Raw genomic sequence first — 12617 nt, 5'->3', positions numbered from 1 at the left:
TTTAAGTTTTCAGTCTTCATTTTGTCACTGCTGTGTACTTCTTTGCAAAGCAGAAAAGTCCAGTGTTCTATTTCTGTCACTGAGCAGAGTTCTTAAAAGAGATTACATAGTCAAGGAAGTCATGGAATGATTTTCTGTAGCATAATGCATTCTGATAATGCTGTCATTATTATTCAAACTAATAAACACATGTTGGACTGAGGATAAAATTCAGTGGCAGATCACTTTAGTCTGTATGAAGTCCTGGGTTCAATTTCCAACATCACAAAAAGCAATAAAAGAAGAAATCTAGATCTAATTCTTTAACTTTCTCTTTCATGGTTTAGGGACTAGCCTGTGCAAACTGTTAGTAGCCTTTCATCTGTGTGCAATTCCAGGAAGTAAGCAGATGCTTGCATTAACTATGGAATCCTTTGACTCTTAATCGGAGCAGAATGAAGGATTAATTTTTCACTATCACTAAATAGCTAATGATTTATACGTAAAGAAATGGGAAATTTTTAACTAATGAAGTTAATGACTTTGCGTTATACACAAGAGAGGCTTATATGAGATCACTAATACAGGTCTACAATCTCTTACTGAAATATCTGGGGCCATGTATGTATGAGTTCTGGAAAGTAAATTTTAGGAAAGTAGATGTGCAATACATCAACACTACAGCAGCATGTTGGCATTAGTATATTGAAAACAAAAGATATAAATATACTAAATGACATAAATAATGATTATAAATAGTGTTATTTCTGATCATGTTAGGGTTTACCATTAAATGAGTTATGGATTTAGAACTATTGACAATTTTGGAACTTGGGTTTAGGTATTTTGGGCCCAAAGTAAGTTACCCTTTCTGAATTCATTTTATTTTTTATAAGTTCATACATGTATACAACATATTTTGATTGTATTCATCTCCCACTATCCACGCTTACTCCTTTCCTAGTTCCACTCAGTCACTTCCTAGTTTAACTCAGTGGGTTAAACTCAGTTAAACTAGGGTTGCATCTGTGAGCATGGTTGGGGAATTATTTACTGGATTATAAGCAATTTTCCAGTGGCTGTACCATTGAAGAACATGGTTCCCACTGCCCTAGGAACCATTAACTTCCAGTAGCTCCACAGGGAGGAATAATGTCTCATAATCTCCTCTTCAACCATAATGGGATGTCTAGGGACTCCGTTTTGTGCAAGAAACCACCCACTGCTGCTGTAAACTCATGAGGATACTTACTGGTCATATTGTGTTCAGAAGACAGCATTCCACAGCACTCCTCCCCACCCTGTGACTCTTACTGTTTCTTTCTACCCAATGTTTCGTGAATCTTGGAGGAATGCTATTGATGTCCCTTTTAGGCCCAAGCACAGTATAGTCATTTGTTCTCAGCACTTTCCCCAGCTGTGCATCTTTCTGCATTAACCTGTGCGCACTGCAAAAGAAGACTTCTGTGATCTAGGCTGAGAGCAGCACTAGTCTCTAGTATAAACATAAAAATTTAAAAGACATTTTAACAACCTGCTCATTTAGCATAAAAGTGGTAGTAGGTTACTCCCTAGGGCTTATGACCTCCCTAACCTTGGGCTTTGACCAGGTTGATGGTACCAGGCAAGAATTCCTTTTGTTGTTGCTGTTGTTTATTTTAGGGGGTTTTCTTTATTTTGTTTTTGAGACAGGGTCTCACTCTAGCCCAGGATGACCTGGAACTCACTCTGTAGTCCAAGCTGGCTTTCTAACAAGTGATCTTCCTGAGTACTAGGATTGAAGGAATAAATCACTTCAACACAGTTTGTTTGATAAAAGTTTCTATACTTGGGGCTAGAGAGATGGCTAAGGATAAAGAACCCACCACTCATGCCAGAGTTCCCAAGTTCGATTCCCTAGACCCTACTTAAAAAGCCAGAAGCTGTGGTGGGCTTCTGTAATCCCAGCACACTGATAGTAAAATGGGAGGCGAAGGCAAGAGAATTTTCCAGAAGCTCATGGCAAGTGCAACAGAGTACAGCAAAGTGAGAGCTAGAGAGACCTCACCTCAGATGAGGTGGGAAGGTGAAGAACACCCTGAAAATTGTTGTCTGGCCTCCACTCGTGTGCTGCTTGTGTGCTTGTGCGCGTGTGTACACGCACCCTCCCACCCACACACACTCATCAAAAGACATGCTTTTAAAAGTTACTGTCCTTGATTTTTCCATAATTAAATAGGAAAAACTTTTCCTTATATATGAACTGGTAAAAGGGAATTCATGTCAGGTGTGATGGCTGAAGTAGGAAGAGCTACAGTGGGACCCTACCTCAAAAAAAAAGAAAAGAAATTTCAGTTAAATCACCATGTTTCTTCACTAAGGAGAAACAAAAGTACTATTAGTTGCAGCAGAAAGCCAAGAATATACAAGTAAACCAAAGTGTAGGGAAATTCTGCAATCTGTAAAAATGTCCACATTTTCATATTCTTATATATCTAAAAAGAAAATTAGTTATACCTATTTATAACCATTTAACTTAATGGATCATCAAATACCATTAAGTGTATATTAATTATTTTTAAAAATAATAAAGCCAGGCATGGTGGTGCATGCCTTTAATCCCAGCACTCAGGAGGCAGAGGTAGGAGGATCACCATGAGTTTGAGGCCACCCTGAGACTACATAGTGAATTCCAGGTCAGCCTGAGCAAGAGTGAGACCCTACCAAAAAAAAAAAAAAAAAAAAAAAAGAGCTTGGGCTGGAGGGATGGTTTAAGCAGTTAAGGTGCTTGCCTGCAAAGCCAAAGGACCTAGGTTCAATTCCCTAGAACCCACATTAGCCAGATGTACAAGAAGGCGTACACATCTGGGATTTGTTTGCAGTGGCTAGAAGCCCTGGCGCATCCATTCTCACTCTCACGCCCTGTCTCTCTCTGACTCTAATAAATAAAAATAATAATAATGAATTTTATTGTGATATTTTCATACATGCACATGCATGTAATATACTTTTATCATTTTCACCACCTCCCCTTATCCCCCATCTCCTTGGTCACTCTCACTTCCCAAATAGTTTCCCTTCTACATCCACTACATGTACTTTTTGTTTAGGGGGGTGTATTTTGTTTGTTTGTTTGTTTTAGAGAGAGCAAGAGAGAATTGGTGCTCCAGGGCCTCAGCCAGTGCATTTGAACTCCAGACACTTGCACCACCTAGTAGACATGTGCAATGTGCAACCTTGCTATTGCCTCACCTTTGTGCATGTGGCGTACGTGGAATCTGGAGAGTTGAACATAGGTCCTTATGTATCTCAGGCAAGTGCCTTAACTGCTCAACCATCTTTCCAGCCCTCCCCCCCCCTTTTTTTACCTTTTTTATTTTAGAGAGAGAGAAAGAGAGACAAAGAGGGGGCAGAGAATTTCACCACATGTACTTTTAACAACTCTCCTTTTTCTGCTCTTAGAAAAGGGAAGCGAAATGAATACTATAAATATTTCCTGTTATTTACTTCCAGGAAGCATTGTCAGTATCAGACACACCTGCAATGATTATGAATTTTTGAGGAGGTGTTTATGCAGCTCTTGACTTCTCATGGACAAGAGCTCTTTATATCATCTCCTCTCCCTCTTAATCTAATAAAGTCTCTCTAAACAGTAACAAAGAAGTAGGGTGGGATGGCAAAAGGGAAGGAGGAAGGGGGTAAAGAAGGAAGGAAGTTAGGAGAGAAATTTTGAGGAAACTAAGGTAATCTTTTTATTTGGTTTTATGAGGTAGGGTCTCACTCAAGCTCAGGCTGACCTGGAATTCACTGTAGTCTCAGGGTAGCCTTGAACTCACGGCGATCCTCCTACCTCTGTCGCCCAAGTGCTGGGATTAAAGGCGTGTGCCACCACGCCCAGCTAAGGTAACATTTTTGTCCTAGTATTATTATTACTATGTAAATGTTCATTTCTATGGATGCATTTTTGAAATTTCTACTTCCCCATTGATTGGTATAAGATCTCTTGCCTTATAGGAAAAACACAACCAAGCCACTAATGGTAAACTTAGTTGAAACACCAACAACTTTGAAGAAAGAAAGAGTATGGATGGGGAGAGGGAAAAAGGAAGGGAGGAAGAGAGGGAAGGAGTTAATTATCAGTACGGACAGTACTAAATCTACAGGATTCTATAGTGTCCAGAAAATACTATTTCATTAACTAGTTCATCAGTTAGAATATTATATATATAATTTTCTGGAGCTATGTTATTAGACATGTTAACTCAGAAAGTGAGCAAAATAGCCAAATGAGGTCACAATGACTCATTTTAACAGTTTTTTTAAACTGTTAATTTGGAGATTGTATTTTTAGTTATACCATCACGTTACAAAGCGCATTTTGAATGTTTGAAATGTAGAGTATTCTGGAGCTATTTAGGATAATGCCTGTTACAGCTACAATGATATTAAATGTAAGTGAAGACCTTCATTTTTAAAAATAATGTTTTCTAATTATTATAGTATTATATCTAGAGGTTTTAGAAAGTTCAGGAAGGATATAAAGAGAAAATCTGTGGTTACTACTGAATAATGCCCATTGTTAATGTTTTGTTTTCAATAAGTATATACAATTTTCTATGAGTATTTTTAAAGGTTCTATAATGCATATGTATACACATGCAACTTTGCATTCTACGTGAATTTGCATTTTAATTGCTTATATTTGGTATACTTATAATTTTTAAGATGTGAATGTGTACCCTTGAATAAATTTGAATATATAACTGGCATAACATAAGACTGACATCCTTTAAAAAACTATTTTTCTTAATTTTACCTTGCAAGTGACTTAAAAAATAAACATGATCATAATTTGTTAGATAAGTTTACGACCCACAAGCTCAAGGTAAAACTGTTCTTTTCATTGTACGCAAGGCCTTTAGCATTATTCTGTTTAAGCTTCTCTTCTAGGTTTTCCATGATCATGGAGACTGCTTTTTTTCTTGCTGTGATGCCTGACCTGAGCAATGTCTGGCATGTAGTTAATACTCAGTGCAAGAATTAACTACTCTTGCCTACACAGGAGAAAGAAAAAAAAAATATATATATATATATATATATATTTATTTATTTATTTATTTATTTATTTGGTAGGGTCTTGCTCTAGCCCAGGCTGACCTAGAATTCCCTGTGTAGTCTCAGGGTGGCCTTGAACTCACAGCGATCCTCCCCTGCCTCCCAAGTGCTGGGATTAAAGACATGTGCCACCATGCCCACCTTTCAGGAGAATAATTTTGCCTACATGAGGTGTTTGTTTTCTGATTTTCACTCTGGAATGTATTACTAAAAATGGGTTGTTTTCAAATGTTAATGTCATAATTATTTCTGTAATGCTTTAATATGACAATATCCTAATTATTGTTTGCTCTGAAGTCCAGAAATGAAGCCAGTATTGATTCTCCTGAAGAGCCTTCTTGAATTCAGTTTTATGTCAATGCATACATACAAGCACATTCTTATTTTGTGTTCTCTCTAGCCTGTGAACCAAACTAAACCTGTTAACATATCTTAAACATATCATAAGAGCATTAATAGTTCTCAAAATGTTATGCTTAAATTGATGACTAGAAATTATAATGACAAGAGTGCTGACTAAACATCAGGTATTATATGAGATATTTTATTTCTGATCTCACCAAAACTCTGGAAGTCAAGCATTGGTTCTTATTTACCGGTGAAGAAGTGAAGCTGAAGAAAGTTGGTTTATCAAGGGTCACATGGCTAGTAGCAAGTCAGACTGATCCCGAGGAGCATGTGTCTTCTCCGTGCTTCCACGAAGCAGTGACTTTCATGCTTCTATGCTTGTAACCCGTAGTAAGTAATTTAAGTTTTATTCTACTCCAATACAAACAGCTACAAATTTTATAAAACAGTACCATCTCTTCTCTTTCTATATTTCTTTTTTAAAAAATAGCACACTAAATTTATTCCTGTAGACCTGTAGTTTAAAGAACTTCATGGTCTAAGTTACCAGTGTGTCTGAATTAGGATAATATTTTGGTGATAGTCTCTGAGACTATCAGAGTAAAGAGTGAGCACCTTTGATTTTTACTGTTGTTAGAGTATTACTTCAATGACAGAAATGAAAATGACAAGGTGGGTAAACGAGGCCCAGCATCCAGTGAGTATGTCTACTTCACCATCCTTTGAAAATGTTTTCCTGTACAGCCTAGATTTAGATATAAGCTTTATAAAAGTCCATGCCTGTTTATTTACTGTATAGCAAATATTAATTGAGTCTCTGAGTTTGTTGAGTGTCTGCTTCCTGTAGATGAAGGCACAGGATGATCTTTTCTCTGCTTCTGTGGTCATTTTAGTTACAGATTGAAATATATAAGTGAAGAAGAATGAGAATCATACCGTCATACCATGAAGCCATCCCTAACTTTGCAACTACTTATGAGATAATTTCTACCGTTACAATTAACTTCATGCATTAAATTTCTTTCTCAGGTTATAAACATTTTAGAGGGCAAGAAAAAATTCTTAAAATTGAGACTTTTATAGTAAGCACTTTGCACTTAATTGCATGCATTCTTTCCCATTGATTTAATACAGTGGTCCTCAAGCTCAGCCTGGGTGGTTACCATTAAGAATTACTTAACAAGTGCCCTAGGGTGATAGCTTAGCTGTTAGAGGCACTTGCTTGCAAATCCTGCTGGCCTGTGGTTCAGTTCCCTAGCCACCACATAACAGCTGTCATACTCAAGGGACATTGTCTCAAAGAAAGTAGAGCACAGACAACTGTTCTCCACATGTGCGCCATGGCACAGGCATGTGTGCACACACGAACACATGCACACACAAATAATAAAGTTTTAAAAATTAAAAAGAAGAATTACTTTATAGGACTGAGGGTATTCAGTGATAGAGTGCTTGTCTGACATGCATAAGGCTTAGTTTAATCTCAAGCACTTAGGGTTTAGTTTAATATAACTCTGACAAGTTTTAAAACTCAACATGAGGAACAATATGGAGAATCACAACTGGCATGTAACAGGCAATAAATCCAGGCAGGCAGCAGTGTAATCATTGCAGAAGTAATGTGAGTAAAAATTGGTCAAAATTCTTACCTATCTTCCATTTTATTTTCTCTTAAGTGGCCAAACTTTTTTTTAAAGACAGTTTTGTTTTGCCTTGTTTTTTCTTTCCCCATTGTAGCTACTTTTGCTGTCAAGTTTATGCTGTAAGTTGGTAGTACTGCTTCTGAACCAAGGTGCCTTGCTGTCTTAAAGCACCTACTGAGAATGAAATTGACTAAGACCATGTGACCTCAGTCAATTTTCTTCTCAGTGGGTAAACCGCTTCAGGCCAGAGTGATGTCCACAGATATATACTCCTTGGAGTTACTGCCTTTACCTTTATAAGTTTTAACTCTATTGAAGATGGAGTTATTTTCTCTTATCTAACTCTCCAGTTGTTATTTTTAGAAAAAAGAACTTAAGGTAGGAAGAAATCCTAAAGGCTATTTCATATAATTACCTTGTTTACATTTTTAGAAACTGAGGTCCTGGGAAGTTAATTGATGAACCTAATATCCACAGTAGGAGAAACATCAGGGCTATAAGCAGAACAGCCTGGCTCATGATCACTAATGAAGTGTCATGTTCTTACTCCATTTCACTTTCCTTACATGTAAAGGAATTGTAATGTATTGTATGTGGTTTAATGGTCACGTTTTTTTTTTTTTCTCAGAACCTGTTGGTGAGCATTTATAATATATAGAAGATTATTGTATATAAATCATACAATCTTTTTTTAAAAATATATTTTATTGGGCTGGAGAGATGGCTTAGCAGTTAAGGCATGTGTCTGTGAAGCCTAAGAACCCAGGTTCAATTCCCTAATATCCATGTACGCCAGATATACATGGAGGCACATGCATCTGGAATTTGTTTGCAATGGCTGGAAGCCCTGCCGCTCCCATTTTCTCTCTCTCTCTCTCTCTCTCTGCCTCTTTTTCTCACCCCCTCTTTCAAATAAATAAATAAATAAATAAAAGAAATATTTTAAAATATATTTTTTTATTTATTTGAGAGAAAGAAAGAGGCAGAGAGATAATGGGCATGCCAGGGCCTCTAGCCACTGCAGACCAACTCCAGATGCGTGTGCCACCCTGTACATCTGGCTTATGTGGGTCCTGGAGAGTCAAACTGGGATCTTTTGGCTTTGCAGGCAAATGCCTTAACCACTAAACCATCTCTCAAGTTCATCAATCTTTTATTGTATAATCATATCATCTAGAATCCACATTTCCCATGTAAACCAAATTTCTGGGCTTTCTAATTAATACAGCATTATCTTTATCTAAAATGGAGCTTTTGAAAATTCTGAAATAATTATTTGATAAATTAGGTTTAACCCTCAGTCTGTCAGAATATAAATATAATGACATTACAACATCTGTTCTTAGTTTTGAACTAAAAGACCTGAAGTAGAGTATCTGAAGCTAAGGCCTTAGTAAAATGTAGTATTTGATATTAGAGATAACAGATTCTATTAATTATGCCAGTAAAACCTAAATAAAAGCCAAGTTTTATATTTAAAAGTTACATAGAGAGCTAATGAGACAGCTCAGTTGGTAAAGTTGTTGCCTTGCAAGCATGAGGACATGAGCTTGATCTCAGAACCCATGTAAAATGCCAAGTGTGAGGCTAGAGAGATGGCTTCGCAGTTGATAAGCTTCCTGGACAAGCATAAGGGTCTAAAAGGGCCCAAACCATACAAGTTCAAATCTCCAGAACCTGCATAAACAGCTGGGCATGAGCCAGGCGTGGTGGCGCACACCTTTAGTCCCAGCACTTAGAAGGCAGAGGTAGGAGGATTGCCATGAGTTCAAGGCCACCCTGAGACTACATAGTGAATTCCAGGTCAGCCTGGGCTAGAGTGAGACCCTACCTCAGGAAAAAAAAAAAAACTGGTTGGTCATGGCATGTGTAATTCCATTCCTGCAAAGGGGGCAGACACCAGGGAATTGCCTAGGCTTGTGAAAAAATAGTAAGCTTCAGTATCAGTAAGCGACTGGCTCAAAATAAGAATTGGCAGAAGAGGGGCCGGACATGGTGGCTCACACCTTTAATCCCAGCACTCAGGTGGCCGGGGTGGGAAAATCACTGTGAATTCGAGGAGGCCACCTGAGACTACATAGTGAATTCCAGATCAGCCTGGGCTACAATGAGACCCTATCTCAAAAAACCAAAATCAAAAACTTGGGCTGGAGAGATGGCTTAGCCGTTATGCGCTTGCCTGTGAAGCCTAAGGACCCCGGTTCGAGGCTCGGATTCCCCAGGACCCACGTTAGCCAGATGCACAAGGGGGCACACACGTCTGGATTTCGTTTGCAGTGGCTGGAAGCCCTGACGCGCCCATTCTCTCTTTCTCTGTCGCTCTCAAATAAATAAACAAAAAATAAAAATAAAAACAGAAAAGAAGAGTAGTGGAACAGGACCACCAGCATTCTGTTCTGGCCACCACAGTCAAGCACATGGGGCACTGTAAGGGTGCATACACATGCATATGCCACATGCCACATCACAACACACACATGTACACAAGCAAAACAAAAACATAGCCAAGTATGGTGGCATATAATTCTGGAACTGGAGAGGCAGAGATAGGAGAATCCCTGGGGTTGCTGGCCAGCCAGTCTAGCTCTAGGCCACAAGAGATCATGTTCCACAACAAGTGGGTGGCATTACTGAGGATGACACCTAAGGTTGTCCCCTCCACACTCAAAAACATGGGCGCACACACTTGAATAAAAAATGATATGGGCAGTTGAGGCACTTGTAGGCAAAGCCAAAGGACCCAGGCTCAGTTCCCCAGGACCCTTGTAAAGCAGAAAGCACAAGGTGGCACATGCGTCTGGAGTTTGTTGGCAGTGGGTAGAAGCTGTGGCACGCCCATTTCCCCCCCCCATCTGCCTCTTTTTCTCTCTTTCAAAAAAATAAAAGGATATGCTGAAACAAATTTGTACTTGTTTGTTTTTAAATATATTTATTTATTTGATATGCACCACTTTGTGTATCTGGTTTCATGTGGGTACTGGGGAATTGAAACTGGATTGGCAGGCTTTGCAAGAGTCTTGCTAACCACTAACTTATCTCTCCAGCCTCCTAGTATCTATTTTTAAACTAGTAGTTCAGGAATTTGCTGTAATGTTTTTATAGATGTTTGCCAACTTATTCATAATAATAATTAGAAATATAATAAAAAAATAATAATTCAACTTATGGTTGAGTTTTCATAAGTGGATTCATGTTTTTATAAGCATCACATTTCTTGATTTTCAGAACATAGTAGCAACTTCCTTTGTACCATGAATCTGCTTTGTTAGGAATTCTTCATGGGATACTAGATTATCTTAAAATGGTGCTTACCAGTATAATAAAACTACATAATATATTGGTTGCCAGTAAATGTACTTCCTAAACAATAATGCACAAAAGATGGGATTTGTTTATCAACTTCATACTGACAATCATAAGTGGTAAAGACATAAGTAGCAATGTTCATGTAGTAAGAGTATTCTAAAATTTGGCATATTACTCTTAAAATGATTCAAAATATATTTCACAGCTTGTTCTTAAATATAATATGACATAAATGAGAAAATTTGTTCTGAAAACACCTTCTTCAGTTTAACAAAAGCCACCCATTTCACAGATGATTTAACTTGGATTAACCTACTCCCTTGTAGCAGATTGTTCCGACAGCTGGAATTCATTCCTTGATCTCTCTCTAGGTACAGCTTAATTTACAGAGCAGTTTTTCTTTCCATCTCACCAAAATACATCACAATTTTGATGTTAACTCAAAGTAAAAATCCAATGGTTCATTAAACCTAGTTTCAGCATTCATTGACAAGAGATTTGTCATTTCAAAAGTAACTGCTACTTTTCTGCACTCTTCACTGCTCAGTTTGTAACCTTAGCTTCCCTGTCAGAAAGCATGGAGTTAACCACTTAGCATAGTGTAATGAATATTCATCAGTAAATTGATGTGGCATGTCAGGCCCATTTTAGTCTTCCTGTACTGTTAGTCTTTCCCAGTTTTAAAATATATTATAGCTTACTATGTAAGAACTTACTAGCTTAAAATCTATAAACATGTAAGACTGTATTTATTGACAGTATTAGTAGTCCTGTAATAGCTGGGATTAGTTTGTAGTAAGAGAAGTATGTTTGTTCCAGAGGAACTTCCTCTGTTTGATATGTGTAGATAATTGTTTAAGATCAGCTTTAAAACAAAAGATAGCGCATTCTGCCATTTTTGTCTTTAGAAATTATTTAGCATAATCATCTTTCTGAAGTTTGGGTTTAAATGCCAATTATAGTTTTCAAATCCATGTTTAGTCTTTATAGAAAGGGAGGCACACTCATTGACTCTAAAGTAAAATTCTAAGAGCATGTATATTAAGTAGTTGATACTCATCATCCAGCTACTACAAAGTGGCCCTGCACATGCTGTGTAGCAGGCAGACACTTTATCTACATGTAAATAGTAAAGGAAAGAGTGTCTGTAAACAGGATGTTTTCTGTTAAGTATGTAGATTCCTAGGTCACTTATCACTGAAGTACTGACCATGTACATTATGGCAGAAATTTGGCACCTGCCACTAGACGTCATCTAATGCAACAAAGTAGAGGGAGGAAAAGAAAATGTGGGGAGGAAGCTGTAATTTATAATTCACAATGCTCAAGAATAACTTGTCCAGAGTGACTCAGAGTTTCTGTCCTTAACTTTAGAATTTACATAGTGAACTTTGCTAGTTAACAAAAATTACTTAGGAAAGCTTTTGTTTATGAAATATATTTTGGTTTTTTATACTATTTTTAATACCTGTAAAATATCCTATTATTCTAGAAGTCAGCTTTTAAGGTAAATGTAATTAAGTTATTTTGTTACACTAAACCTGTGGGTTATTTTATGGCAAAGTTTTATCCTCAACGTTTAAGGAGTACAGTATAGAATCACTACCAGTTATCCTGTTTTCAGATTAATAATCCTTTGTATATGAGAATTCATCTAAAAAGGAGTAGTGTCTTTCTGTTTCTCTATGTGATTATTTTGCCCAAAAAAGCTTTCATTTTTTTTAAGTAGCACAAAAGCTGTAATTGGCATGCTTTGTAAGGAAGTGTCAATGTGCAAGAGAGTGGCGATCACTAAGAATTCTTTTACGTGTTCTTTCCCCTTTGCACCACCGCCTCCTCAGCAGGGTCACTGAGATCACTAGCTTTTCTTGAAATGGCCATTTTCACTGGCAGGTGCATTATACCCTGTATTTTCAGATTGTTTTTCCATTCTGAATGTTTGGCAGGTTGATTGCTCTGGCTGCATTGACGGAGAAAGGGCTGACAAATGCGGTTGGGCTGGCTGAAAAGACAGTGATTACTGTTTTCCTTTGTGGCTGATTGAGGCCCTTGAAAGGAAAAATTTTAACCTTCACCATTTGGTTCAAAAGTATGAGCATATATTGAAATCATTCGTGCCATTTATCCTAGTTCTGTAAACTTGTCAGAACGTAAAAATCGCTCAATTTCAAGTAATGTGGGATTGGCATACGTCATTATCATTTTGATTAAGTTGGAGGTTGTGTCATTGTGCACATTACACACTGT

At 37.5% G+C, this 12617-nt stretch overlaps 1 protein-coding gene across 3 annotated transcripts in view; it reads left to right on the top strand.

Moving 5' to 3' along the window:
• The window catches only part of Dync1i2 (dynein cytoplasmic 1 intermediate chain 2), a 69790-nt gene that overhangs the window by 30571 nt on the left and 26602 nt on the right, over positions 1–12617 (top strand). The gene's annotated exons all lie outside the window — the stretch shown is intronic.

Source organism: Jaculus jaculus, chromosome 4 (assembly GCF_020740685.1).
Source record: "Jaculus jaculus isolate mJacJac1 chromosome 4, mJacJac1.mat.Y.cur, whole genome shotgun sequence".
Taxonomy (NCBI): domain Eukaryota; kingdom Metazoa; phylum Chordata; class Mammalia; order Rodentia; family Dipodidae; genus Jaculus; species Jaculus jaculus.
This window is presented reverse-complemented; position numbering and strand designations above follow the sequence as displayed.